Source organism: Apis mellifera, linkage group LG4 (genome assembly GCF_003254395.2).
Source record: "Apis mellifera strain DH4 linkage group LG4, Amel_HAv3.1, whole genome shotgun sequence".
NCBI lineage: Eukaryota > Metazoa > Arthropoda > Insecta > Hymenoptera > Apidae > Apis > Apis mellifera.
The window spans coordinates 6796059-6808840 of record NC_037641.1 but is presented as its reverse complement, the minus strand read 5'-3'; the positions used below and the strand labels follow the sequence as shown (position 1 = coordinate 6808840).

Sequence of the window (12782 nt, the reverse complement as noted above, 5' to 3'; positions counted from 1 at the left end):
GTTTTCATTTTGAATCCAAGTACTCGGAGTGCGATCAACTCGGAGATAAATTTAGAAGATGGGGAGTACGGTCTTTCTTACTAGTCTCGTTCACACGCGAGAGATATCTTCTGATGATATTTCCTGGATCGAAACCTGCCACGTTCCTGCAATTTTTATACTTGGAGAGAAATATTAATCGTTCGATAAAATATTATACGTTTGTTATACGTGAAAATAATGTATATTTTAAAGATAAATATAATATGATTAATCAAAATCAAAGGATTTTGTAGTCTTAAAGTAGAAATACGTGATTCCAAACACTGTTAACGCTCGATTTAGATGAACACAAATACAATAATTAACATGTTCGATTAAACCTTATATATATACACCCGTGTATATTAATATTTACCTAATATTACACGTTTGATTACAATAAGTAAATACAAAATTCTAGATTATTGGCATTAATTAAATCCAAATATTCCAAAGCGAATAATCTGATAAATCACCGGCTATAATTATGATAATGATATAATACATAAGCAAGATACAATTCACACGAAATTTAAATCCTCTTACAACAATATCAAGGATCAGGAATAATCTGTTTGCGCTATGGTCTATCGCAAGTAGTATCCAAACCGTGTTCGATAACCCTATTGGGAGGGGATTACGCGATAGAATCAACTCGAGAAGAGGTGAAATTCGTCGTCCTAAATACACACACATATACACACATACACATACAAAGAGGTCGATGACAAGAAGGATGGCCGAGTGGATGGCAAGCAATAATCAGGCATAGTACATGCCCGTGCAATCAATATTACGTCCGGATAATCGACGAGCATGACTAAAGCTTCGCGGCTAAGTTTCACGTTTCAATTGTGCCCCTCTGTTGGCTTTCGCGACGAATGCACAACCGTGACCATATGATACATGGCTTCTGCCAGGAAACGGCACGACTAGTATACCATTTCGTTTTTTCTTTTTTTCTCCCCCTTTCCCTTCTTCCAAAGAAGCTGCGCTGTGCTCTCTTCGTCCCTTATCGTACCACGTTACCTCGAATTGAAAATCGATATATTTCTTTTTTCTCAGCTGAACATTCAAGGATATAAAAGAAGATTGAGGAACTGTAATCTTTCGATTAATTTCACTTTCCTTTTATCCTAAATTCCTCCTATAAATTGATGAAAGAGTTTTATTTGAAATGTATTTTCTAGTTTGCTAGAAAAAAATAAATAAATAAATAAAGATTAAAAGTAGAGAAATATAATATTTCGCAAGTTTTCTTCGATGACGTGCGTTCAAACAGGAGATCAAATTCGAAACGTTTTACAGAGTAGGTGTAAAAGACTGGCGCGAGGAAACATTTGCGTCCATGTTTATCGCCATTACACGGCCCCGCGAATCTTTATTTTGCCTAGTTAGCGCGATTTTATCGTAAAAAACGCAGAAGATTATGAATCGTGTTGCGCATCTCCTCCTCTATTAAATATCGCGCGATGGAAAGACGTAATAAACCGTTGTGAAAGCACGAGGATGTGTATATATATATATATATATATATATATATATGTGAAAAATGTTACAAGATATATAGATGGAATAAAAGAGAGAAAGAAAAGGGTATAAATACGTAAAGCACAAGCAAGTAATGAGTATTCATCAAGCTCGGAATGGCGAGTGTGATGCATGGCTTCCGTTTCGGAGACAGCATGAAAATCAAACTTATCAAGTTTATCGTCGTTTCCATTTCCTCGTGAAAATGGATTTCAAAAATTACGTGCCGCCATTTTATTTATTTAAAGAGTTGAATGAGTGATATATTGAATTAAAGGTATATAAAAATATTTAATCGATGTTTGATTTTTCTTCAAATTTCTTTCGATTCGAAAGTGATATCATCAGATGAATTCATCTTGAAATTATTAAAAAAAGAGCAGTGGCCATGAAAAAAATTATTTCGAATCGCAGCTGGGCTAAACAATTTTTTTTTTTTTTGCATCAAACGAGTATATTCGATATCTTCAGAGAGTTGAAGAAAGAAATTTTTAGCAGGGAATAGAAAACTTCAATTTATATTTTCACGTTACTCGTGTGGATTTAATCTTTAAAATTTTCCATAATTTTCTCTCCACGCAAGATTTCTCCTCTAATTTCTTAAAATACCAATGACCTCCTTTCGTAAAACGATTCGTGCAATATTCGTAATATGTTTGCTCCCCCGAAGAGGACGATGATGCTTTCACAAAAATTGACATTCGCCGTGATATCAATTTCTAATTCATCGCGTGGCACGAGATCAATGCAATCAATCGGCAATATATATTTATCCTCCTTTCACTGTGCAATTACTCGAAAACACACACGTTCCACCGTGTTTTACCCGTCCATCGTCTTCTCGTTCCTGCGCTCGAAATCATCGCTCATCCCGCGCGTCGATTAATCATGTGTCGCAGAAGCAGATAGATAGAATTTAAATCCTATTCACTCGATCCCGTTTCCTATATCCTATCAAGGTAACTGTGTTAATTGAAACTTCCGGTTTATGTACAGTTTCTATTCTGTTGCATAATTCTAATGTGATATAAATTTTATCCGTAAGAAAAAAAAAAACTAGGCTATTCGCAATAAATTTAAATTGTAAAATACTTATGCAAATTAAAATTAATTGTAAAAATGTCATGTAATAAATGAATGGAATTTAATTATTTCTTTATAATAATTATTACAATTTTTAAATTATTATAATTCATAAAATTGAAATAAGATATTCGAATCTTACTTGATCAAATTTTCCAATGTTTAAATTTATTTTCAAGACAAGATATTACAGGAAGATAAAATAAGCTAAATAAATTATTGTTTATTATTTATTTGTTAAAAAAAGAATCAATTAGAATTATGCAACAATTCGTGTTATTTGGAAGGAATCGAATTATTCAGAGATGGACAGTGTTCACGTTTCTCTGTTGCGACGTGATTAATTAAAAATGCATAGTTTGTCACTTTTTCACCATCAACCTTTTCGACGAGCCAAAGAGTTTCATATTTTCGATAGACAACCATGTCTAGCCAACAGGATAATTTAAATTCTGGACAACGATCGATGACATTACTTTCTCTTTATCTGATTGTCTACTGTTCTATTCTTTAGTAACAAGTAACGAAGTAACAACGTGTAATGAACTTCCTGTATTTTTTCGTATGACTTGGTTCATTCGTTTGTACATATTAATATCCAATTGGATAAATCGTAAAAAATTTTGCGTGGAATTTATTTCTTTTTGAAATGTATCCATACATTTCTTTTTTATTACAACTCGTTTTTAAATAATAATAATAATAAATAAAAATGTAGTAACAAGTAATAGTAATTTAAGCAATGATAAATAATAATAATTAATGGAAAAAAATTTATGGAAGGATGTAAAAGTTTTAGAAACAAAATAAATTGTTGTTAGAAAATTCGAGATTAATTTAAAATTCGTCTCCATTTTTAATTTTAATTTGGAATTAGAAAATCGAGGATATCAAATCAAGAGAATTTGAAATTCAACTAATTAAAATTGATTGTTGAAATATTTTTAATTAAAATCCTCCCTCCTGATGCACTCGTTATTAAAAACAGTTGAGAATAAGACTAGGGCATAAAAGTGATTAATTAAAACAAATTTGGAAAGAACGAGCGTGTTCGATTCGAAAATTGAACGTTACATTTAAAAAAATCGACGAATTAAACAGTTACAAACAATCCAAACCAGACTTCCAGTTCTATTTCCATTAATCAAGTTTTTAAATAAGTACCACTTTATCGAAATTTTCAACTCTATAATCGTCTAAAATAAATCAATCGATATCAGAAGAATCAAGAAAGAACGAGTAACGAGTTCCTTTTCCCAAAGTCGTCAGTTCGATAAGTTTCGCTTTAAAAAGAAATCTCGATTCTACTACGATCGTATTACGATAAAAAGAAAAAGAAAAAAAGGCGATCGATATCACGTAATGAAAGAAATCCAACAATGTTACGTTTGATAAACTTACAATTCGATCGATTTACTTCACCAAATACCCCCGATCTCTTCCCTCAAACATCCAGGTAAAACATCCAAGCCAATTACCGTGATGAAAAATACCAGGAAAATCAATTCTGAATTTCATCAATCCAACCGCGAAGCTTCGACTTACTTTGCAACCAGAGTTACGATACCCTACTTTCCTCGACGAATTAGATTTAAGTCCGTCACGATATTCATACGAATCCGTAATTGTGCAATCGAGAAAATATGGATCTACTTTCTACTACTTCGTATTTATTCGTCGCTTTAACCAGTGCATATTAAAACTCGAGGAAGGAAAGGAAAAATTTTCAAAAACTCAATCTACTTCCATATCAATGAATTCGTAAAACTACAATCTCAAAGTATTACTTTTTCTTCATCTCCTCGAAAATTTCAAAAAAAAAAAAAATATGCTCGTGGAAGGAGTGTCCAAGTTAAACTTATCGAGAATGTTGCATTAATAACGAAGTACGGGGAACTATTACTGTTAGGAGTTCGGAGGGCCCTCCCCTCCGAGTGGTGGCCGAGCGAATGGTCAGTGAACCTCCCCTGACTCGAATCGATAACGCTTTCAATAGGAGCACGCGAGGTCGTTTGAACAGTAGCACGCGAGCGACTTCACCTGCTCCTACGATCGAATTCCAGCCTCGCGCACCTGCCACCTGGTAGGAAAGTTAATTGTCTCGGTTTGCGTCTCGGCTAGACGTGCCGAGAGGGGGTGGTTTATAAGAGGGAGTGGACGTCGAGACGTTTTCGTCGGCCGGCTACACGCGCCGATGTCTTCGGTGAAAATAATGACCTCTTCCACACCGGAAGTAATTAAAGGAAGAGGTGTAGCTAAGCACGTGTAACGTCTGTCTATGTACTCTCGTACTTTTTTTTCCAGGAAGGAACTTGCATTTTTATCTTTTCTTTGATTTTTTTTTTTTTTTTAGTCTATCTCTAAATGTCTGAGTTTTGGATTTTGCTTGGAAACGCTTTTGATCTGAATTTTGAAGAGTTGGCACGAAACTCTGACGATTGGGGGAGAGAATGTAAAGAAGATTTTAGATGAAAGGTGTGGATTGAAAATTTAGTGAGATGTGAAAAACAAAATTGTATTTCAATTATAATTGATCGGTCTATCGAGTAGAAAGTTGAATTAAAGTAGAAGTATGAAAGATTCATGAGTGTAGTGTTCAACGATGCCCACAGAGATCGGAATGGACAGAAGAAATATGGCGATCGAAGAGAGAACGAGATATGAGATAATAATTATGCGATTATTAACGAAAAGCATTAAGGACTCTTAATGTTGAACATAAACGAAATTCATCGAGTAATATGAAATAAATCATCTTTGTAATATATTACATAATGATTTTATCATTTATGTAATATCTCGAAGATATTCTCCTTATAATTTCGCACTGAAATAAATTTCAATTAAATTCTACTTCGTTTTTTATTTCCGTCTTTGCTTGAGAAAAAGAAATATTTTTATCAAATATTTATCACATACTTGTTTATTGATCTTGTACTAATGATCAATGATTATATATGTGTAACAATAAAGAGAGTATCTTTATGAACATGTTAGGATATGAGAAAAAACAAGGTGAAAGGTGCGATAAAAGTGTCGCCAAAAATTTATGAGATCGTGTCTCTTGCAATTTCGGAAACACGAACCCGATAAATTGTATTTTAGGACGTCAACTTTCCTGCCAACTTAATGAAAAACAGAGGATAAATGTCCTTACCCTTATAATAAATTCTCATCAACCTCTTACGATAAATACAACGTGTAAAAATAAAAGTCAAAATGCTTTGAAATATCTCCTCTCAAATTTAAATAGAAAAATAAAAATTCTATCGTATTTTCCCTATATTAATTTTTCTTAAACATCATATCGATTTGCCATAATTCTATAGAACAGATTAATTAAAATAATCGATAAACCAGAAACAATTCTTTTTTGTCACAATTTTATCTAAATTACCGTTGGAAGAATATCCAATTTTAACGACACGAGCCAAAAGAATTCCAATTAATTAATTAATCGGGACTCGATTTTTCCCTCCCCGATTCGATAATTGTAATTACTCGATAGCGACGAGTCGATCAAGAGAGGATCAAAGTTTCGACCGAAAAATCCGTTAACAAACAAAGCGATTAAAAATGGTCACGTTTGCACGGGTCAACGAAGCGAATAGGAGGCAACGAAATTTTAAACATAGAATTCGATTTTTCGCGCTGCACCTGCATTCGAGCGTGTGCCCTTTGAAGAATTTCATCAGCGATGACATTTGGCCCCTCCAGCGAGTGTGGATGATTACGATGGTCCATCGATCCTTGCTCACGATCGATCCTTCCACGCTCGATCGTCGATGAATGGGATTAGATCGATTTCAATGTATATATATATATATATATATATACATCTCGAATCCAAGTGTGTGAAATACGATTTATAAGAGATGTATATATATATATATATATATATATATACATCTCGAATCCAAGTGTGTGAAATACGATTTATAAGAGATGATGTTTCGTTCATAAAGATGGATTGTAATTTAGTTTCCAATACGAGTATTTATTCTGGAATATTTTATAAGAGGGAATTGAATTTTATACATTAATATTTTTGAAAATTTTACTCGAGTTCAAGAATAATAATATAATCATGATTTAAAGTACTGTAACTTTGTAAAGAAAAGTTGTACGATAGTTGTCAAAGATCATTTTCAAGAACAAAGTCTTTGCTGGAATTTCAAAGTTCCTTTTATATATCGAAAAAAATGGAGTGGAAAATTGAATCGAAGAAATTTTACAAACTTTTCAATTGCAAGAAGTTCGATTCTGCTCGATCAAAAGATTGGATCATATTAAAAAAATATCGAGCCTATATTCTTAAATTTATTATAAATGCTCGAAATTTCATTGAAAACATCGATGGAATCTAATATCTCATCTAAATTTTCTTTTTTACGCGAGAATGTTCGAAAACTTTCCGATCAGATTCAAATTACGCCCCCCAAAAAGTTGTAAATTTTAACTTTCATCCAAGACGCCTTGAAGAGGAGGCGTCTCGATTAGAAAATGGAAGGAGAGGAAAAAGAAATTGGAGGCTATTTGCAATAAACTCGATCTCGTTTCTATTAAATGTCATTCACGAGCCGCGGGGATTTAATGTCACTCCAACGAGCCTCTTCTACGGTCGTTGTTCCAACGACAATGAACCGTGGTGATACGTGGCCGCGCATATTTAGCCGACCACTTCCGGTTCCTCGTGGCACATCCCTCGAAAAACACACGTTGCGTTTCACTACGTGCTCGATGAACCGTCGGGGAAAAGAATGTGTCACTCGCGCGCGCCTTCTTCTTTTTTTTCTTCAACCGAAATAATTATCGCGTGATATTTTTTTTTTTTTTTACACGATAACACAAGGTAGCGAAGTAATTTGTAATTTGGCTTAATCAGAAAATTTACCATCGATAATGAGAATGTTTGAAACAATATTATTATTATGAATAAAATATAAGGTAGGAACGATAAGAGGTATCTCGAGTGATGCAACAGCTGATGCAATTTTTAATATTTATGACAAACAACGGGACAACAAAGTTGATAAATTTTTGTGTTTTAAACACGAGAATAGAGCGGAGAACGGTTATAAATTAAATATTTATTTGTTACGCGTGCAAATTTAAATTATCACGCGCGTTTATTCGATAAGATGAAAGATATAAAAATTAAGTAAATACACAATCGAAAAGAATTTTTTCATCATTCAAATACGCACATCGTTGTAATATTCCCCTTCCAAATACAGAATTTTACTCGTTCAGTAATACTGAATATTGATAAAACTTGTATCTATGTAAATTGTAAAGCATACAATTGGAAAGCGTATAATTATATAATTTATTTTCTTTTTTTCATTGTGTATATAATTTTACAAAACTGTGAAGATTATAAAACATCGAATCCACCATAAATTCATAAATTTGAAAGGGGTTTCTTTCACAAGAACGGCGAGCAAACACGCGTGGAAAGCAAACGTGTCGCGGATACAGATACGGCACGTTGCACAGTCCCGTAATTAAGCTTTCACCCCCCCACCCTTCTTTTTTTTCAAAGGTGTCGACGGGATTACAGGTGCATAATTAAGACTTTGGTCCGTGATTGCGCCTACGATTTTCCAGACCCGCGATAACGAGGATTAAATGAACCGCGCACGAAAAAAAAAAATTGCAAACTCTTATTTTTATTTACAATTCGACTCGACGAATCCTCCCCTTCCTCAAGATGGAAAAATGTGAAAATCTGCCGTGAACGTTTCTTTTTTTTTTTTTTTTTTACCATAATAAGAATTCAATTGCGGGAAGATTCGAAAGCATTTTTCATCCCCAAGAATCGATACAGTTTTTCCTTCTTTACTTTTCTGGGCGAGAAAATCCACGCGTGGATGGCAAGGGTGGATAAATTCGAAGATGCAACCCAGCCCCGAGCGTTCCACCCCCTCACCGTGACAAGATTTAGCAAGGGATCAGGAAATTGCCATGAAATTACACGAAAATTGATGCAACGCGCCCTTAATGCGTGAACGCGTTACCACATCCTGGCTGGTCGAGGCGGATTACCGAGTTTTTCGCCATTTTTCCTCTTCAATCTCTTTCTTTCTTTTTTTCTATCGTGGGAACGATATAAAATCATCCGAAATTTTCATTCGCCAGCTTAATTCGAGGATATGGAATCGGCATTTAATCGGCCGCCGACATAATGAAAGCCCCGATTGAATTTCTTTGATCCGGGTGGGAAATTTTTTCGCTCGCCGGCCATAAAATTGGATGGAAATCGAATAAACGAGAAAATTTCGCGCGTTATACGATACGATTTTAACGAAGGCTAGAGGAGGAGAATTTAAATTGGAAAATTCTGCATACGTGCTTCTTCATATCGTTGTTCGACTCTTACTTCATTTATTCAAATGTTTACTTAAATCTTAGCATTTATCATTTAACGTCGAGTGTCACCAATGAAAGTAATTCGAAGTAATTTTCGAGAAATGTTAGCGAAGCTAGTTTAAGTTAGCTTTGTATTATATAATTTAAAATTCGATATTCGATATTCGATATCAAAAAAGAGGAAAATTGCATAGTGAAATAATTTCTTCAGAAAAAGAAATACCGAAATCCGCGAACTTCTCATTGCTTAATTTTTACCTTATCTATTTCAAAGGGTGCAGATCATTTCAATGGTGCCCTCGATGAACTCTTTCAACTATTTAAAACAATGTCCTCCGACTAATTTTCCAGCCAACGGAACATCGAATTAATCCAGTGACGGTGAAAATACAATCGAGTTCTCTCTCTCTCTCTCTTTCTCTTTCCCTTATTCAGCCACTCGGCGTTCCTGCGACAATGTTCGAGGATCTCCCCGCAGAAATTCCACGGGGCATTTCGAGTCAGAATTACCGGCGGCTAAAGGCCGGAGAAATTCCGTGCAATCTGCGCGAGGTGAATCGGCGAGAACGCGAGACAGAAGAAACGACAGAAGGAGATGACGCGAGGCTACGGGGACGAGAAGTTATGCGAAGCGTGAGACCGGAAGCGATCGAGCGGTACAATTGGCCGGAAGCAACGATCCCTCGAAGGTGATCCGCGAACCGATACGATACGATACGATGGTTGAACTGGTTTTCGAAGAAATTTCCATTTCTACATTTTTTTTCAATTTTAACAATCCTCTTAATCCTTAACACTTTTTCTCTCGAAAATTTCCAATCGAATATTGTTGCACGATTCGATCAAAAAATAATTTTATCTGATTACTCGATCTTTCGAAATAATCTTGATTCGCGATACTTGGATTGAGTTGCAATTGTGTGGCATTGAATAATAATTACGTGGTATATTTATACCAAGAATCCAAGGATAAAAAAAAAGAAGAACCTTGCTCGAGTGCCATTTTAAGTTAATCCGTTTCTGGAATTAAATTCGCTCGAAATCGAATTTGATCAAGGCTTGGAAAGGTTTTGAGAGAAAACCTTTTTGTTGAAAATTTATATTCGCATCGTCTCGCGTTTACCAACTGGCCCCAGTTCCAGAGACTGCTCAACGACAGTAGGGCCCTAGAGTTGTGCAATCTCACCTCGCCATTGTGCTCGGTGGCACACGACGTTCAACTACTTTCGAAAAGATTCAACACGGTTCCATTGACGGGCGTAAACAACGTCTTGGCGGATTTGCGACTCCTACGAGGGATTATGTAAAATGTGGTTAGAATTTTTTAGCGTAGAGTAGAAGGAAAGATCGGATGGATGTTTCGAGGTGTTGATTTGTGGCTCGAATAAAAGTATTCGAAATACTTTTGTGAATGAATGTGATGTAAAAATTTAAAATTGTATTAAATCTGTAAATCAGAATGGATTAATTAATCGATTAATGTGGATTCATTTTTAAAATTTAGAGAGATAAATGGTATAAAATTGTTCTCTCTCTTTTTTGTAAAATAATCTCGAAACGATTTGCGTTCAAATGCGCGTTAAAATCTCTCTCTGTCCAACGATTCTGCTTACGTGCACGCGAATACTTGTATATTTATTACACGTATCACACGCGGTCTCGTGATTAAAGTGCATTTTTAACGGGTGATTTATGCGAATAAGATTGTGACACGTAGCCGCGCGTAGGACTCGTTCCGTTTTCATAACGAAGCTTGAGAGGTGGGTGGAAAAATTCGAAGGTCGGATTTCTAAAAATCTCTCCTTAAAAATACTTTCCAATATCGCGTCGATTGATCAAATAAAAATAATTATTCCTAATTGAACATCATAAAATCTCTTCTCTGAAAAATCATTGAGTATTAAAAATATTTCTTTTTTCGCTTGTTTGACGAAGAAAGCAATGACGATGAACAATACTGATAAATAAATAAAAGAAAAATTCTAAAATTCTTTAAATTATATATAACGCTTCTGTTTTACACGAAGTATGTGGCTCATTCTTCACACACGAGCTCCCCTAATTAGTATTCAACAGCAATAAAGTTAGAGTGCTCTACTTGAATAATACTCCGATTTACAACAAACCTTTTTATAAATATTACCAACGATATTAATTCGATCATGCAACATTTAACGATTCTATCTTCCAAAGATCTCAATAAATAATACACATCCAAAGGAAAACCGTCGAAGAAATGATTCGAGTACTTGCTTCACGAATACCCAATCCGTTTTCCACAAACTACCTAGACCCAGATACACCTTTCCCATCCCTAGGAGTCTAGGCGTGACGTATCTAACCGGCGAAACGTGCTGGAAACTCATCAAGGAGCGCAAACATCGTTCCCGATTTTGGTCAGGTAACCACCTGACAGCGACAGTCAACGTCCAATTTAAATAAAACAGTTCTACGAGCCTTTAAAGTCGCAGGTGTAACAACGCAAGCGAATATGGTAAGCTCGATAGAACGAGAAAGAGAGAGAAAGAGAGAAGGAGAGAGAAAGAGAGGAGGAATCGCGAGGAAGCGGCGTTACCTACCTGGACGCGGGTAGAGCAGGAGAGAGAAGGAAGAACGAGGACATCCAGATACGGGCGGAGGTAGTGAGAGAGAGACGGCGAGCGTCTAGATTACAAGGATAGAGATAACGGAAGAAGGGGAAGAGCGCACGTTAAGACAGGTGGTGCGGATAATAACGTCTAACGGAAAACCGTAGGCTGTGGGTCACAATAGTCGGCATGTATTCAGCATATACGCCGATTTGTCATCGCCGGTTTGTCTCTCGTGACTTGCTCGGATGCGATGACTCAGAGGAACGGGCTGGTCCAGTTTTCGGGGTTTGAACTGGAAAAGTTCAGTAAAGTGGGCCAGAAAGAAGGTGATTTACGAGCAGAAAACACGTACCGCTATGTGCATGCACGGGGAAGCTAATATTAGAAATAGAATCTTTGGAAGAAGAAGAAGATTCTTGAACCATTGTTTCCTTTTTCTTTTAGCAGCGTTATTTTAGAAACTAAGGACGAAACATGGGCTTTGATTTGGTTTTTTTTTTGATATTATGATATTCTTTAATTTCTTAAGTCTGAATTATATTTGTCGATGAATTATATTTAGTCCTTAGATGGAAGGGAAGTTGAACAGTAAAACAATTATCATGGTAATTCACAATAGCTTCGTTATGTATAATTCATTCACAGGAAAATTGATACCATCAAGTTTCCATTGATATATATATATCGTGTATCTCGTTATAAGAACGATCATTATAGTCAGATTATTATTTAATACACTGCGATGTACACGAGGCGTGAATATTGCTTTTGATAGATACAAATCGCGTGAACGAACAGCAGCTAACGTGATATCAATTTCAATAAAAGATCATTTTACTTCAAGATCTTCGTTTCCTTTTTTTCTTTCTTTCTTTCTCTCTCTTCCTTATTTTCTACAAATTACGAATAAAAAGGAATTTATAATTCGTATCGATAAGCATAGCAGGATTTGAATAATTATATAAGAAATACCGCAGGAAGCAAGGTAAGAAAGAACGAAAGAATAGAAAGTGGGACCCGATCGCAATCTTTGTTACCACGACAAAAGAGCGTGGGTCCCAAAGGTTAGAAGACTATTAAGACGCCAATTATCCGAGTGATATACTTCAACTCACCCATTTTCCGCGAGAGAAATTACTGAAACGCGACTAGAGGAAAAGGAAAAGAAGAAAAAATATATTCCAC

General features: G+C 35.4%; 1 protein-coding gene across 2 annotated transcripts in view; it reads right to left on the bottom strand.

Annotated features, from left to right (window-relative positions):
* The window catches only part of LOC408810 (rap guanine nucleotide exchange factor 2), a 189905-nt gene that overhangs the window by 168877 nt on the left and 8246 nt on the right, over positions 1–12782 (bottom strand). The window contains exon 1 of one of the 2 annotated variants that reach the window (XM_016911576.2): positions 527–538. The exons of the other annotated variant lie outside the window; for it this stretch is intronic. The gene's annotated coding sequence lies outside the window, so the exon portion shown is untranslated. Of the gene's footprint in view, positions 1–526; positions 539–12782 lie in introns of those variants that run through there. 2 annotated transcript variants of the gene reach the window in all.